This window comes from Cebus imitator, unplaced genomic scaffold (assembly GCF_001604975.1).
Source record: "Cebus imitator isolate Cc_AM_T3 unplaced genomic scaffold, Cebus_imitator-1.0 Scaffold49, whole genome shotgun sequence".
Lineage (NCBI taxonomy): Eukaryota > Metazoa > Chordata > Mammalia > Primates > Cebidae > Cebus > Cebus imitator.
In genome coordinates this window covers 561,399-577,154 of record NW_016107364.1, presented here as the reverse complement: position 1 = coordinate 577,154, position 15,756 = coordinate 561,399, and the positions used below count along the sequence as shown (strand labels likewise).

Genomic DNA, 15,756 nt, shown 5'->3' with positions numbered 1-15,756 from the left:
TACCATATTTGGCATACAAGAACGGTTAGAAAAAATGCATCCTATGAATGAAGAGTTGATCTCTCAAGAGAAAAGCAATTCACGAAGAATGCTGCCGACAAGCTTGCCTGCATAACCTTATACTACCACATGATGTCCCTCTAAGGCCAGGTTCTAAGGATGCAACAACCCCTTTAGAAGAGAAGTTGCCAAAAGACATGCTTTACAGATAAAAATATTCAGTTAGAACAACAGAGCACACAGATCTTACCACACAAGGTGTTTTTAATTGGTGGGTTTATACTGGATCTCACATATCACTTATCAAAAAATGCACCTCTGGTTAGAGTCCTGGACATGGGCAAAGTGGTGTGATGAGGATGCCTGAAGTGCAAGCAGTTCGGCAGAGTCATGGGTGTCTGTGCACTTGGGTTTCATTGCCATATTTGCCTTCAGGCCAAACAGGGTATACAAAGAAAAACCTATGACTGGAAATGCTAGAGAGAAATTTTAGAACAAGGTATATAGAAATTTACTAAGCTTACAGTGAGTCAGCGATCACCTACAAAGAAGCAAGGATCAGAACATCAGACATAGCAACAAAAATAGATGCAATAAAACAAGGAGTAGGAGGTTTTAAAATATTTAAGGCAAAGAATGTTGGATATAACATTATACACCCAAGCAATTTCCTTTCACAATGTTGAAGTAGGCCCTGCGCAGTGGCTCACGCCGGTACTCCCAGTACTTTAAGAGGCCGAGGCAGGCAGATCACCTGAGGTCAGGAGTTTGAAACCAGCCTGGCCAACACGTTGAAATGCAATCTCTGTTAAAAAAAATACAAAAATTAGCTGGGCATGGTGGCACACACCTCTAGTCCAAGCTACTCGGGAGAATTGCTTGAACCTGAAGGTTCCAGTGTGCCGAGATTGCCCCACTGCACTCCAGCCCGGGTGACAGCGTGAGACTCTGTCTCAAAACATAAATAAGTAAATGAATGACTAAAATATTGCTATAAAAAAAGATATTCCAAAAAAATACAGTTTCAGAAATGCTTCTCCCTGAAGAAGTCTTGTATAAACTTCCATGAAAGAAATACTAAAATGAGTTGGTACAAGAGATATGGTAATGTGGATCAAATGAAATCTTCAAGGATTTTGTGGTCTGAAAAGCCAATTGCTAAAGAAACTTTTTTAAAGAGAATATCTATAAAAACTCAGTTCACAATTCCTAGAAAATATGTGCAGGTTAAAAAAAGAGAATTTTAAAGAACTACTCATACCTTTCACACACTTTATCTTCATACTGCCAAGCTCTGTAAAATAAGATTTAGAGAATGGTAACAAAAATTATCAAGTATTTCTAGCCTGAGAAAAAATGAAAGTGTCAACTTTTATAAAAATATGAAAAAAATAAATAGGGATACTCATTTTCAGAATGCTGAATTAGCAGGCATTGCTTCAAATCTGAAACAGACTTAAAATTGTGACATTTGAGTCAGTGCACATAAAACCTTTGGTATTTGTGGTTTAAATATACATGATGCATAAAATTTCTCCCTAAGCAAGGTAATGACTATAATCCTTTGCTGTTGTCATACTGCGTCATTCAAAACATTCTGCAATGCAGATGACAAAATACAGCCTGGATTTTACAATAATTTATATGTTGGTACCCTGCTATTCTGGCTAATCTCTACACCCCTAACGCTGCAGTCTCTGATAATAAAAGAACTTACAGACAGGCACTTCTTAGCTATTTGCCTTTTCAGAGCTAGGGATCTGCTGTCACCTGTGTCTCTTAATGAGCCCCTAGAACCCACTTCCCTGAGGGCAGCTAACTATTCTCTTCTGTTCTCCCAGAGGACAGGTTTGCAGTTGCTTCTATAACAACCACTGCTAACCGCTTTCTTTCTGACTTTTTAAGCTTCTTAGTAGTGTGGGTTTCTTTGCAAAGATGTTATTTCGGAAACTTTCAGCTCTTGAAATCTTGTCTTAAAGAGCTTAGGTTTGTCCTATTAAATCTCCATTCTAAATAAAACATAGACTTCGTTGTTTTCCCATTTGCCGGTGTATCTGCTACCTCTCCTGGAAACGCAGCCACCATGTGAGTCAAGGCAATTGTTCAGACCTTACTCTTTGATGCTGAACTGCACAGTTCCAGCAGATGTCGCCCTTTTTATCACTAATGGAACCTAAAGGTCTTTCAAGGTTGTCTTAGCTTTTAAAAGTGGAAAGAGTAAATATGCAATAAAGTGTAAAAATTTTTTTAATCATTGAAGTTTCAAAGGCAATTGGAAGTACTCTTAGGTAAAATCTCAATTTAAGCAAGTTACTATGAGTTTATTTTCTAAATCTAATCATCCATAAAGATCAGCAAATCGTTAACACTTGAGGTTGATATGAGGGTTTACTGCAACAAAACATTATGGAATCTATATTTTCAGTGCCCTTTTCAAAGAGGTCTTTAAAGTTGTCTAACTTCTCAGAGCATGGTTAAGTTAAAAAGATACACACACACACACAGACACACACACACAGACACACACACATAAAGTTGTCTGACTTGTGACTCTAGTTGCCTTTTCTCTCAATTGTTGAGTATTAAACTATCTTCTCATTCCTGTTTGCTCCTCCCTCAACCACAAGGTAATTTTCAAAGGGGCTTAAGCAAGGATATGTGTAATTTTGACATTAAGAAACCAAGGTGGGATGCACATTTCTCCCTTGTTCTTCACTGCTTAGGGCTGATATGGCTGACTTTGGCTCCATTTCTGAGCTGTTTTAGTTCAGAAAGACTTGCAAATTTATACAAATAGCATTAACTGAGTCTACCTTCTCTATGAGCTTCTCTAGCCTTAGCATAACCTTTCCCACCAACTCTTATATGTTTCTTTTTCATATAGTTCTCCTTATACATTGGATGTATTTCTTTTGTCCCTAGACTAAATCAGTCTATGGGAAGTCCCCAGCCCAGCCCAAGAATCTAGAAGGGATCTCAGCCCTCGTCCAATGGATGTTTAGCCATGATGGTCCCTGGTCTGTAAAACTTGTCACTGGCACAGCAAGGATGACTCAAAATCATAGTTTTTTATACATAGATCTGGAAACCATGGTATCCCAAAAATTTTAAGAGAAAACTGGAAAATCTTAACTCTAAAGAGATGAAGTTATGTTGTCTGCAGGTAAGTGAGGGTTACAAAGTAAAGATAACTAGGAGACATTTCTATAGAAATCCTTCAAGAAATGCCAAACACACATTTCAAGGAATAAGACTTCAAGATATGATTATTATTAACCCAATCCTTTATGGTACCCACCACAAAAATACTAGAAATGCTTAAAATACAAAGGGTAATTGAAAAAAGCTCTGTGCTTCTATAAAAACTGGCCCACAGGAAACAGACCAAAGATTCCCTCCCTAAAACAGTATATTTTATTGAAATTAGCTTCTCCACTTTCTGAAATTTAATGTTTGAGTTACTCAAAATATATCAACATGGATAAAGTTGGTCAGAGAGCTCTTAAACTACTAAAGCCAAAGGATTGAGAAAGTACTTTCACATGAGAAAAATATCAAGTATTTATTAGAAACTAAAACTTATTATCTCAGTAACTGTAAATCATTCTTGTTTGATATGGGATGTGATCAGTTTGATAAAAATTAAAAGATTTGTTTCCTCCAAAAAGAGCTTTGACTGCACTAATTCATGTATTTTTCTGTACTTTAACTGAAGTAGAAATGGTGTTCAGATATTTCAAAATCTCAAGACTATTGTCTGTCTGAAGAGTTTTGCTCCAAATGAATTTGACCACAGACACATACTTGAATTAGCATTACTGCATAGCAGATCATAGAGCAGATATTACATAATTATATGTATATATACATAAACAAAATTTTATGTATATATAAATATACATGTATATATAAATATACTCTGCCAACTAAAATGACCTAGAGGCAATGGAACCTCGATGGTACCAACCTAATATGCAAATGTAGAGTCCAGATTATAGTTCCTTAAAATCAATTTTTCATGAAAAGGAGCCAGGGTATTTTGGAAGGATCACCGATTCCAAGTCTGGGGAAGGAAAGTATAAGAGAATATGCAAGTTCACCTATGTTCATTGTGGCACTGATTATAATTGCAAAGACTTGGAACCAAACCAAATGACCACCAATAATAGACTGGATAAAGAAAATGTGGCACATATACACCATGGAATACCATGCAGCCATAAAAAAGGATAAGTTCATGTCTTTTGCAGGGACATGGATGAAGCTGAAAACCATCATTCTCAGCAGACTGACACAAGAACAAGAAAACAAACTGCATGTTCTCACTCATAAGTGGATGTTGAACAATGAGAACACACGGACATAGGGAGAGGAAAATCACACACCAGGGCCTGTTGAGGTCTGAGAGAGGTAGGGGAGGGATAGCAGCGGTTGGGGGGATTAGGGAGGGATAACATTAGGAGAAATATCTAATGTAGATGACAGGGGTATAGATGCAACAAACCACCGTGGCATGTGTATACATATGTAACAATGCAGCATGATATACACATGTACCCCAGAAGCTAAAGTATAAAAATAAAAATTAATTAAAAAAAATGATAGAAAAAAAGAGAATGTTAAAGTTTTTATATAAGCCAAAGTTTCATTCAGGGGTTAATGGAATCAGATCAAAAGTACACAGGAACTAGATTATAGGGGTTTGATTGTGGTAACATCAGCATCAAAAACAGAAAAATAATTATGGATAACTCAAATGCATTAAATCTATGAAAGCGTTAAGCCCATAATGACCCCCCCAAATAAATATCAATTTAAATATGCCAAAGAAGATCAAGATATCAGAATATTTCTGCTGGAATCTTATTATTCAGTCATTTTGATATTGTTGATACCTTTCTTATATCGATAAAGGATGCAAAATACAGTTCAGTATTAAATACATCATTTAGAAGACATTTTCTGATTTAAGGGATTGACTTCTTAAGCGTGACATTCAGTCAGATGAAGACATATGAGACATCCATAACGAATCTACTATTATTTTTTATATCAGTAGGATTTGCATGCTTTAAGAATATGAGTGAGCGTAAGATTACATTAATGTGTAACATTTTTTAACGTTCAGGGAAAAGATGATAACAGATCATATGTGTTCTAGTCAATTGCTTATCTTCAGTAAGCTGCATACGTCTATGAGCAGACAGAAGTATTACATGAGTGGGTCACTCTGTTGAAATTATGGGAAAAAATGGCATAATAACTACAAATAACATTCAAAATGTTTCTTCAGAGTCCTGAAAAAATATCTAAGTGATCCTCTTGGGGCTAAGTCTATAAAAGTGAATAACCTAATTAAAAGTAATATTAATTGATTTTCAAAGTTGGGTATCTTTGAACCCTAGGGAGACTTAGAAGTAAATATAGAACTTTTTAAGAAAAAGAAAACACAGCACAGCACTAAATTTTTTGCAGTTTTATATATTTAATGGAGAAGAGAATCCGACCTATTATAATGATGATCTGAAATCTAATCTGAAGTATGTAATAATGGAATTCATTTAGATAAAATCTCACATTTTATATTTTGTATTAGAACAACTAAGAGAAGCTTAAGTTTGCTATATTTATAAATATGAATTCTACTTACACAAACAGTGTGTAATGATTCCCATTGTTCTACAACCACATACAAAATGAAAGTCAATGGTACATCAATGAGGTCTTATTTTGAATTTAATACATTTCAACAAAGTAGAGCATCTTTGAATATTATTTGATGTTTATGTTTCCTCTTCTATAAAATGTCTGTCCATGTGTTTTGCCCACTGTTATGTTATGTGCTTTGTATTTTTCTTATGTTTTATTAAGTTTTTATAGCAGTTACTTAGTTGCACATAACAATTCCAATTCTGTTGCTTGTCTTTTCACTTCACTTTCTCATGGTGTCTTTCAATTAATATATCAGTCTTTAATCTTTTACTTGCAACATTTGTATTCAGGGAATCCTCTTCTACCTGTAAGTGTCAAAGATATTCTTCTATATATTCTTATCAAGATTTTAAAGTTTTGCTTGCTCATTTGTCTTCTTTCCTGCTGGAATTGCTTTTTGACAATGGTGTAGGGTTTGGACCTAAATTAATTGTTCTGTCTTTATGGAGATTTAAATTGTCTGAGCACATTATAGGTTTTTCTCCAGTTTTCTCCAATGTTATGTATCAAGTCATGTATCAAGTTTCCATTAATGCCTGAACTTGTTTCTAGGCTACTGTATGCGATTCCTCAGTTGGTCTATCCCTGCGTCAATTCTACATCATCCTCAGTAAAATCCCAATACCTAGCAGAATAAGCCCTTTCACCTTAGTTCTTTGGATATACTTGGACTTTTGCCCTTCTTTATAAATTTTTATCAGCATATCTAGATCCCTGAAAGAAACTTCTTAAAATTGCTGTTGAAATTTCATTTAATCAATAGATAATCTTGGGGATAACAGATACCTTGTGATGTTTTCTATCCACTGCATTGCTTTATCTTTCCATTTATTGGTGTCTTGCTTAATTTCTTCAAATAATGTCATAATTTTCTTCATATAGCTGCCACATCCATAGATTAATTATAATGTGGCATTTTATTACTAATATTAGTGATGTATTTTTTAAATGCATGTTTTCTCTTGATTGCTATTTTAAAGTAACACAATCAATTTTTGCATGATGACCATACACCTAGCTACTTTGGTAAACCTTTACTAATGCTTATAATTTGAATAAACTTGTTATTTTTTAAAAATTTACTCCTGCAGAATACATAAACTTATAAAAAATGTTCAATATAGACTGCTTTATCCATGATTAATAACAATTTTGCTTTCCTTTCCCATCCTTACACTACCCCTTTTTCTTTTTTCTTTTACTACACAAGCCAGGACTTTCAGTACAATATTTATAGGGGTGGTAATATTGAACTTCTCATCTAATTCTAGATATTAAAGGAAATTCTCATTTTTTTTTGTTTTACTCTTAACAATGTTTGATGAATATTATTGATTCTTATTGTGTATCCTGGTGTTTCTCGACATTTTGAGCAGGATAACGCTCATAGAAAGTTTGAATTTTTTAAAGGCACATTGATGTGAATGATGAGGCTGCTTAAAGCAAGCAGCAATTGACTATAGCGTTTTGCCTGCTTCAGGTCACAGCAATGCCTAAAGATGAGGACATAATACAAGAGCACAGCTACATCATAATCTTGGTGCACAGGCTGAAAGCTTCACCTTGACCTGAGGAATGTAACTATGAGGACCAAACTGGTGCCATAATTTTGTTTCCGTTGTTCAACCTTCGGGTAGTATTAGCAGCCATGGATTCAGATATTGAAATGCAAAGCCAAATAAAGAATATCTATTATGCTTGTATATTCCATTCAAGTACTCTTGAATGAATAAGGGAAAAGGCAATAAAATCTACTTCCCTGCTATATGCTGGACTTTATTCCCACTGGAATACTTCTCAGAAATTATTGCAAATGTTGCCTCTCCTGTTGGCAAGCAGAATAGTCTAATTTTCATACAAAATTTGAGAGCTTCAGCAGAGCCCAGTAGTGTACGTTGCCAGTCAACCCATCACTGCATGGCTTGACATCCAGTATCTCCACTCATTTCATAGACCCATATTGCCACTTCAAAAGATTGAACTAAAGCATCAACTTGTTGATTCCAATCACCTTCAAAAACTGGAATAGAAGTTGTTTGGTGAACAACGCTATGATTTACTTTGATTTGCACTCAGAATTATAGAAAGACCAATATGTGATATGTGAAACAGGGCTCCCTTTATTGTCCAATTATCTACAGTTCACTTGCCAGACCAAATTGAAAGTACATTAGCAACAGTCCAAGAGTCAATATGCAACAAAATCATTGGGATTGTATTTCTGTCAATTCTGTTACTGCCAGGAACAGGGCCTGTAATTCCGCCCATTAGGATGCCAACCTGGTCTATTCTTCCATGAAGAATTTACTAACTGCTGGACACAAGACAGCTGCTTTCCATACTGAGCCATAACACTCCCTTCTGGAATTGCCACCTGCAAACGAGGCCAATTGCCATGTATCCTTGAGGCAATTGGTAGAAAGGTTAGGTCTGCCAATAGCAGCAGCCAAGTCTTCAGATGTCCTTTTAGAAAGTCCTAGTGGGAACAGGCCACTTGTTCATGCATACATTGAGTCCCACTGCATATCATAGCAGAGTGATTCTGTACAGTTATTTTCATGTTACGGTGGAATGTCTATGAACAATTCCCTGCATGTTGGGATGCATTCTTGACATTACTCATGACATGAGAGGTTAATTCAGGAGTTCATCTAATTTTATGTCCTCCAATGATTGGGGCTGTATTAATAAATGTCCAATGACTATCTAGTAACTGTCTTTTAAAACAAATATACCAGAGAACAGTACTAGGTAATTTTCTATTACAAAAACACAGAAGTCACCGTTGAGCATGGTTATGGGCTTTTGCCATAGATTGGTGTCAGTACGAATGCAGGTGGCTGACACTCTGAATATTATAATCAGCATTAGCACAACATGGTCCAAACAGGATAGCTTCAACTCAGGCTCTGCAGTTCCAAGGAAGATTGTTGTTTTGTTCAAGTTTCCCATTCCAACAGAGACTTTTTCCAGATGATTTAATGGAATGGACCCAATGGTATACCAAAGTAGATGAGATGATTTTTTCAAAACTCAAATAGGTCTATTAGGCATTAGTTCTCTCATTTAGTCTAAGGGAAGGAGAGCAAGAACATTTTTTTCCTTGCAGTCTTTTGTGTATCATGGGGCACTCCAATCCATGGACTCCTCCCAAATTTTACAGTCTGTACAGGGTCCTAGATTTGTTTAGGGTTCACTAACCATCTACAATTAGATCCCCAATCAGATTCATGATCATGGTAACATTGCTTTTAGCTTGATTCTCAGTTTCAGAGATAATCATAGGATCATCAGGTCAGGGCATTAGGGCACTGCATTGTATCTAGACCTGCCTCGCCAGAATGTGACAATATGCAGGGAGGAGTTCAAGTATCCTTGAGGCAAATGTATGTTGGAAACCATTCCATGTGAATGCACATTGTTGTTAACTCTTCCTGACATCTGATATTGAAAAAAAAATAGGTCAATTACAGAAAACCATTCACTTTTAGCTTGTTGAATAGTCTATTTAGCAGTTGAATAGTGTGGATTATATTAGGGACTTCTGAAGCTGTTAAAGTTTACTGCTTAATGGAGTTTCTGGTAACCACTGACAGTCCCCATCATCCATCAGCCTCTCTCACTGGCAACATCAGGGCACAATATAGAGAATGTGTGGATACAAACATGCCTGCAACTAACATTTCCTTAATTAAGGTACTAATTTTTTTGTTGCTGTAGGCATATGTTAGTTAGCATTTCAAATTAACTATTTGAATAAGCTTAGGTAACTCTAACCATTCCCATTTTTCATATCCAATTAGTACTGAATGGAGAGCAGATCTACAAGTTATTTCATCTGTAAAAAATTTCACTCAGTAGGAGGAAGAATTTGCAGCCAATTATGCTATCCATACCAATTATATATTCAGGTAAGAAATACATCCCTACAGTATACTTCTGAAAATCATTTATTTCAACTTTTAATGAGATTTTAATGTTCATCCCTCTTCCAGAAGCATCTCCCTGTTTCCCTAAATTAATTCTATCACCCTGAATGGACTCATTAGTAGGTTAAGGCAATGTTCCTGTACCTAATTAACCTAAAAGAGCTGCTTCCCTATCTCTATGCCATTTCACCCACACATCTATAGGAGGCCTTGGTTTTCCCACAGGAATTTGGTTAGGAGGCCCAGTCCTTCACATCACCCTTCTTCACCTATTATTGCCTGTGGTAGATAGAATTCTAAAGGTGTCCACTTCAGGTTCCCGTACACTGCTCAGTCAATTGAAAACTAATCCAGTTACTGCTCTGAAGGGATTTTGCAGATAAAATTAACCAGCTGACTTTAAGATACAGAGAGCATCTTGGATTATTCAGAAAGATCCAATGTAATGACACAAACCCTCAAAAGCAGAAGAGGTAGAGAGTTGCAGCAGAGAGGAAGGCTAAAGAGATTTGAAACAGGAAAAAGACTTGCCCCACTGTCACTGACTTTGAAGTGGGCCATGGGCCATGAGTCAGGAAATGTCGGTAGCCTCTAGAAGCTGAGAATAATTCCCAGACAGCAGTTATTAAGGAAACAGGGGCATCAGTCCTATTACTACATGCAAGCAAATTCCAACAGCAACCTTAAAAGCCTGGAAGCAGGTTCTTTCCTAGAGTCTCCAGAAAGAGGCAGAGCCTGCTGACACCTTGATTGTGGATTTTTGTTACCTGGGGCAGAAAGACGAGCTTAGTATACTGGATTTCTAATCTACTGAACTGGGACATAATAAATTTGTGTTGCTTTAAACTGCAGCAATAGAAAATTAACATGGTGCCTTACTATTAAAAGCAGGTATTTTGCAGTGACGTAGAATCTATCTGAAATGGTTATCTGTGTCCTCATCCAAATTTCACATTAAATTATAATCCCCATGTGTCAAGGGCAGGGCCAGGTGGAGATAACTGAATCATGGAGGCAGTTTCCCTGATGCCGTTCTCATGAGATCTGGCGGTTGTATAATGGGCTTCCCGGGCTTCCCTCTTCACTCGGCACCCATTTTCTCTCCTGCCGCCCTCTGAAGAGGTGCCATTTCCATGACTGTAAGTTTCCTGAGTCCTTCCCAGCCATGCAGAATTCTGAGTAAATTAAACCTCTTTTCTTCATAAATTACCCAGTCTCAGATATTTCTTCATGGTAGTGTGAGAACAGACTAATACAGCAAATTGGTACCAATACAGTGAAGTGTTGCTATAAGGATACCTGAAAATGTGGAAGTGACATTGGAACTGGGTAACAGGCCGAGATTGGAACAGTTTGGAAGGCTCAGAAGAAGACACGAAAATGTGGGAAAGCTTGGAACTTCTTAGAGACTTGAAGGGTTTAGAAGACAGGAAGATGTGGGAAAGTTTGGAACTTACTACAAATCTGTTGAATGGCTTTGACCAAAATGCTGATAGTGATATGGACAATGAAATCCAGGCTGAGGATGGAGAAGAGGAACTTGTTGGGAATTGGAATAAAGGTGATTCTTGCTATGTTTTAGCAAAAAGACTGGAGGCATTTTGCCCCTGCCCTAGAGATCTGTGGAACTTTGAACATGAGAGAGACAATTCAGGGTGTCTGGTGGAAGAAATTTCTAAGCAGCAAAGCATTCAAGAATAAGCAGAGCATAAACATTTGGAAAATCTGCAGTCAGATGATAGGATAGAAAAGAAAACCCCATTTTCTGGGGAGAAGTTTAAGCTGCAGAAATTTGCATAAGTAGTGAGAAGCCAAATGCTAATCAACAAAACAAAGGGGAAAATGTCTTCAGGGCATGTTAGAAGCCTTCACACAGCCCCTTCCATCACAGGTCCAGAGGCCTAAGGAAAAAAAAAAAAATTTTGCACGCCAAGCTTAGGGCCCCCTGCTCTGTGCAGTCTCAGGATATAGTGCCCTATGTTTCAGCTGCTTCAGCTCTAGCCATGGCTGAAAGGGGCCAAGGTACAGCTTGGGAAATTGCTTCTCACTATGCAAGCCCCAAGCCTTGGCAGCTTCCACATGGTGTTGAGCCTGTGGGTGCATAGAAGTCAAGAATTGAGGTTTGGAAACCCTCACCTAGATTTCAGATAATGTATGAGAATGCTCGATGTCCAGCAAAGAAGTTTGCTACAGGGGCAGAGACCTCATGGTGAACCTCTGAAAGGGCAGTGCGGAAGGGAAATGTGTGGTCCGAGAGTCCACGACAGAGTCCCCACTGTGGCACTGACTAGTGGAGCTGTGAGAAGAGGTCCTCCGTCCTCCACACCCCAGAATGGTAGATCCACTGACAGCTTGTACTATACAGCTGGAAAAGCCACAAGCATTCAACACTAGCCTGTGAAAGCAGCCAGGAGTGCCGCTGTACCCTGCAAAACCACAGGAGTAGAGCTGCCCAAGGCCGTGGGAGCCTATGTCTTGCATCAGTGTGCCCTGGATGTGAGACACGGAGTCAAAGGACATCATTTTGGAACTTTAGGTTTAATAGCAGCACTCTTAAACTGGATGAGAAGCATCCCAGAGGGAGCTCGTTTCATTGTCATATAGTCAGGCCTGTAATGTCTGCATCATCAGCATTTCTGCAGCTTCAGTAGACCATTTAATTACAAGAGAAGAGTGGGGAAATTGCCCTTCTCTGGCGAATGACTTATCCCTCTTTAATCCATTCCAGTCAGGATGGATTTCTCCTTGAACAATGCTCACTAAGACAGCAGCCAAAAAAGATGCAGAATGGGTGCAAGTATTCCCCTTCCTCAACAGTGTTCAAAGCCAAAGGCAGTGCTAGGGATCTAAAATTCTCAGAAGCCATTCAAACAAAGCTTCATCAGGGCAATCCTTGTAACCCTGTAGGAAATAGCCTCTTTCGTTATAGAATAATCCCTGACTTCAGTTGTTTCCTCCCTTCCATCATCCACTTGCCCCCACTTGAATTATCTTCTTAGTTGTAGTAGGTTATAGCCTCAGGTTTAGCTGGCTCACCAAAAGTTATAGTGTCCAAGTTCCTATGGCTGGGGTTTCATTTGACAGCCAGAGAGGAGGAAGCGCAACTTCAGAACTTACTTTCAGTTTTGCTAATCCTGAAACCAAGAACTAGGCACTGGAATTTTGGTCAGCTTGCCTTAAGTTTGCATTTCTCTTCTAATTTTGCTAGTTCCTGGAATTCAGCTTCTATAATTTCCAGATTGCTATAGGAAGTCTTATTATCAGTAACTAATACCAAACACTTTGCTACTTCCAACCAAGCATAGCCTGGCAACCACCTCTGTATCAATAGTATATTTTACTCCTGTTTATCAGAGTCATCCTTTTCTTATTTCTAAATAGTGCTTATGTCATATTTTTAGCAAAGAATGAGTCAGGAATCTTACTTTTTAAATTTTTTCTGGATGAAGTTCACAACCTTCATGTTGAGTGAAAGTAACCAGATTCAAAAGAGTGTATCTTGTATGATCCCACTGACATCAAGTTCAAAATTAATCTCACCTGTCAGAAGTCAGGAGCGTGGTTCCCTGGAGCGTAGAGGTAGTAAAGGTAAAAGGTAGGAAGGAGCACTGGAAAGGGACAAAGGGTGGTAGGGACAAGGGAGGTTTTGTGGGTGCATCAATGATCCATTTCTGGATCATCACAAGAAACAGTTACATGGGTATGCTCATTTTGTAAAAATTCATTAACCTGTACCCTAATGTGTTTTTGTATGCACATATATTATGCTCCAATAAATGATGTTTATGTAGATGCCCAGTAATTATTAACAAATGACTAATCACAAGTTCTGAGAAAGTAGGAACTTGCTGCAGAAAGAGAGCAGTCTTCCAGTCTCTGGGCGTCTTTTATTTAAAGGCTGTGTCTGTCTGTCCCACAGGCTGGAGGGCAGGGGTGTGATCATAGTTCACTGTAGTCACAAACTCTTGGCCTCCAGCAATCTTCCCACCTCAGCCTCCAAAGCAGCTGGGATTACAGGTAGCCAGACCAACATGCCTGGCTACTTTTTAAGTTATTGTGGAGACAGGGGCTAGCTAGGTTGCCCAGGCTGATCTCGAACTCCTGACCTCAATCCACCCTCCTGTCTAGGCTTTCCAATGTGCTGAGACTACAGGTGTGAGTCACTATGCCCAGCTGAGTCAGGAGTCTTCTACTCAATCCCACTTCTAATATCAACTGTGCAAAAACAGAGTTCACTTGCTAAAAAAGACTCACAAGGCTCCATGTAACAAGGTTACAAATCTATGCAGAAAAGGGATACAATGTAATAACAGTGTTGAAATAAAGGTATGGATTAAAGTCCCTCTCCCTGCAAGGAGTCTGGAAAAAGATTCCAGGTGAAAGCTTCTGGCTTCTTCTGAAAGAGTCGTGGGTGCACATTTTCTCTCGGATCAGGAGCCATGTGCATGTGCATAGAACACTTTGGAAGGAAGGATCACAAGATGGAGTCTTGCCTGAGTTTTTAAATATTTTCCTGGTCATATATATGTATATCACTGCTACAAAATCAGCTTCAACAGTGGGACCCGCTGGAGATTTCACTAAGACCAAATGCAAATTAATCTCATACTAATTAATAAACAACGTAACAAATAGGTGAAAACCACCAGAAAATTCCTTGATCCATGGTTACAAAAGTATCATTGTTAATCGGTACGTTTTGGTGATTGACCAGTGGTTATGCAAGAAATTTGGCAAAACATCTCAAGATAATTCCAAAACTGGTAGAAATTAACCTTTACTGCACAACATGCCATAGAATTGTCTTCCTATTCCTAATTTACTACTGATTGGAGGTTGAAGTATAAAAATTTCTTTTACTGAATTTATTTAAATGATTATGTTCTTTATCTTTTGAGTTACTACAGAAACTTTCATTAATTTTTTTTCCCCCAAGTTAAACCAAGGCTTGCGTTTCTGGACAAAAATAACAATAATTTGGTCATAATTATTATCTTTTTCAGTGCCCTGCTACATTTGGCTTGGTATTTTATTGGGAACTTTTCAATTTTTGTTCACAAGTGAAATGGGCCTGTTTGTTTTCCACTCTCACATGATTCCTCTGGTTTGGCTACCAAGTTAATACTAGCCACTGAGCAAACTGTTGAGTGTTCCCTATTTTTTAATTGTATGGATGTGTCTATAACAACAGTGTAATTGTTATGTTTCAACTTGACTGGGCTAAGAGATGTCCACATAGCTAATAAAACATTACCTCTAGGTGTATCTATAAGGATGTTTTTGGAAAAAGTTAGCATTTGAATGAGTAACTGAGCAATGTAGATGGGCTCCACAATTTGGGTGGGCATCATCCAATTCAATGAAACTCTTGAATAGAACAAAAAGATGGAGGAAGGGTGAATTCACTCTCTGAGCTAAAACATCCATCCTCTCCTTCCCTTGGTCATCACTGCTTCTGGTTCTTGGGCTTTGGGACTCAGACCAGGACTTAAATCACTAACTTGTGGTTCTCAGGCCTTTGGACCCTCATTATCAGGTCTTCAGACGTGGACTGAATTAAACACGTGGAGTGGCTTGCCGGTTCTCCAGCTTGCTGACGGAAAATTACAGGACTTCTTGGTCTTCATAACTGCATAAGCCATTCTCATAATAAGGCTTCCTTTGCTTTCCTTTCTCTGGAGAATCCCAATACAGATTAATTTTTGTTTTCATGAAGATGAGTAGCACATATTTTAAAATTAATCAGGTCTCATTTTTTAATGATATAATTTTAAGCTTCTGATTCAATTCATTTAGTGGCTAATTATTAAGTCTGTTTAGTTCTTGAACCAATTCTGTTTCATTTTTAAAATAATATTAAGTTTTCATATATATTTTGATAAGGTTGTTCTATATCTCTTTAAGTTTTGCTGTCTGTATTTATACTCCTCTTCTGATCCCAGTATTTTTAATGTAGTTAATATACTTAACAGATAATAGTTACTATAATCAATATATAACAGATTTTTCTCTTATCATTCCTTAAAGCATATTTTATATAACGTGATTTAAAAAGAAATGGTATTTTCTGAAACTATTTTCCCTCAACACCACTAAATGAGATATGCAGGATAGA

General features: G+C 37.7%; 1 protein-coding gene across 4 annotated transcripts in view; it reads right to left on the bottom strand.

Annotated features, from left to right (window-relative positions):
- Window positions 1-15,756, bottom strand: part of CCDC102B (coiled-coil domain containing 102B) — a 388,839-nt gene that overhangs the window by 369,797 nt on the left and 3,286 nt on the right. The window lies entirely within an intron of this gene.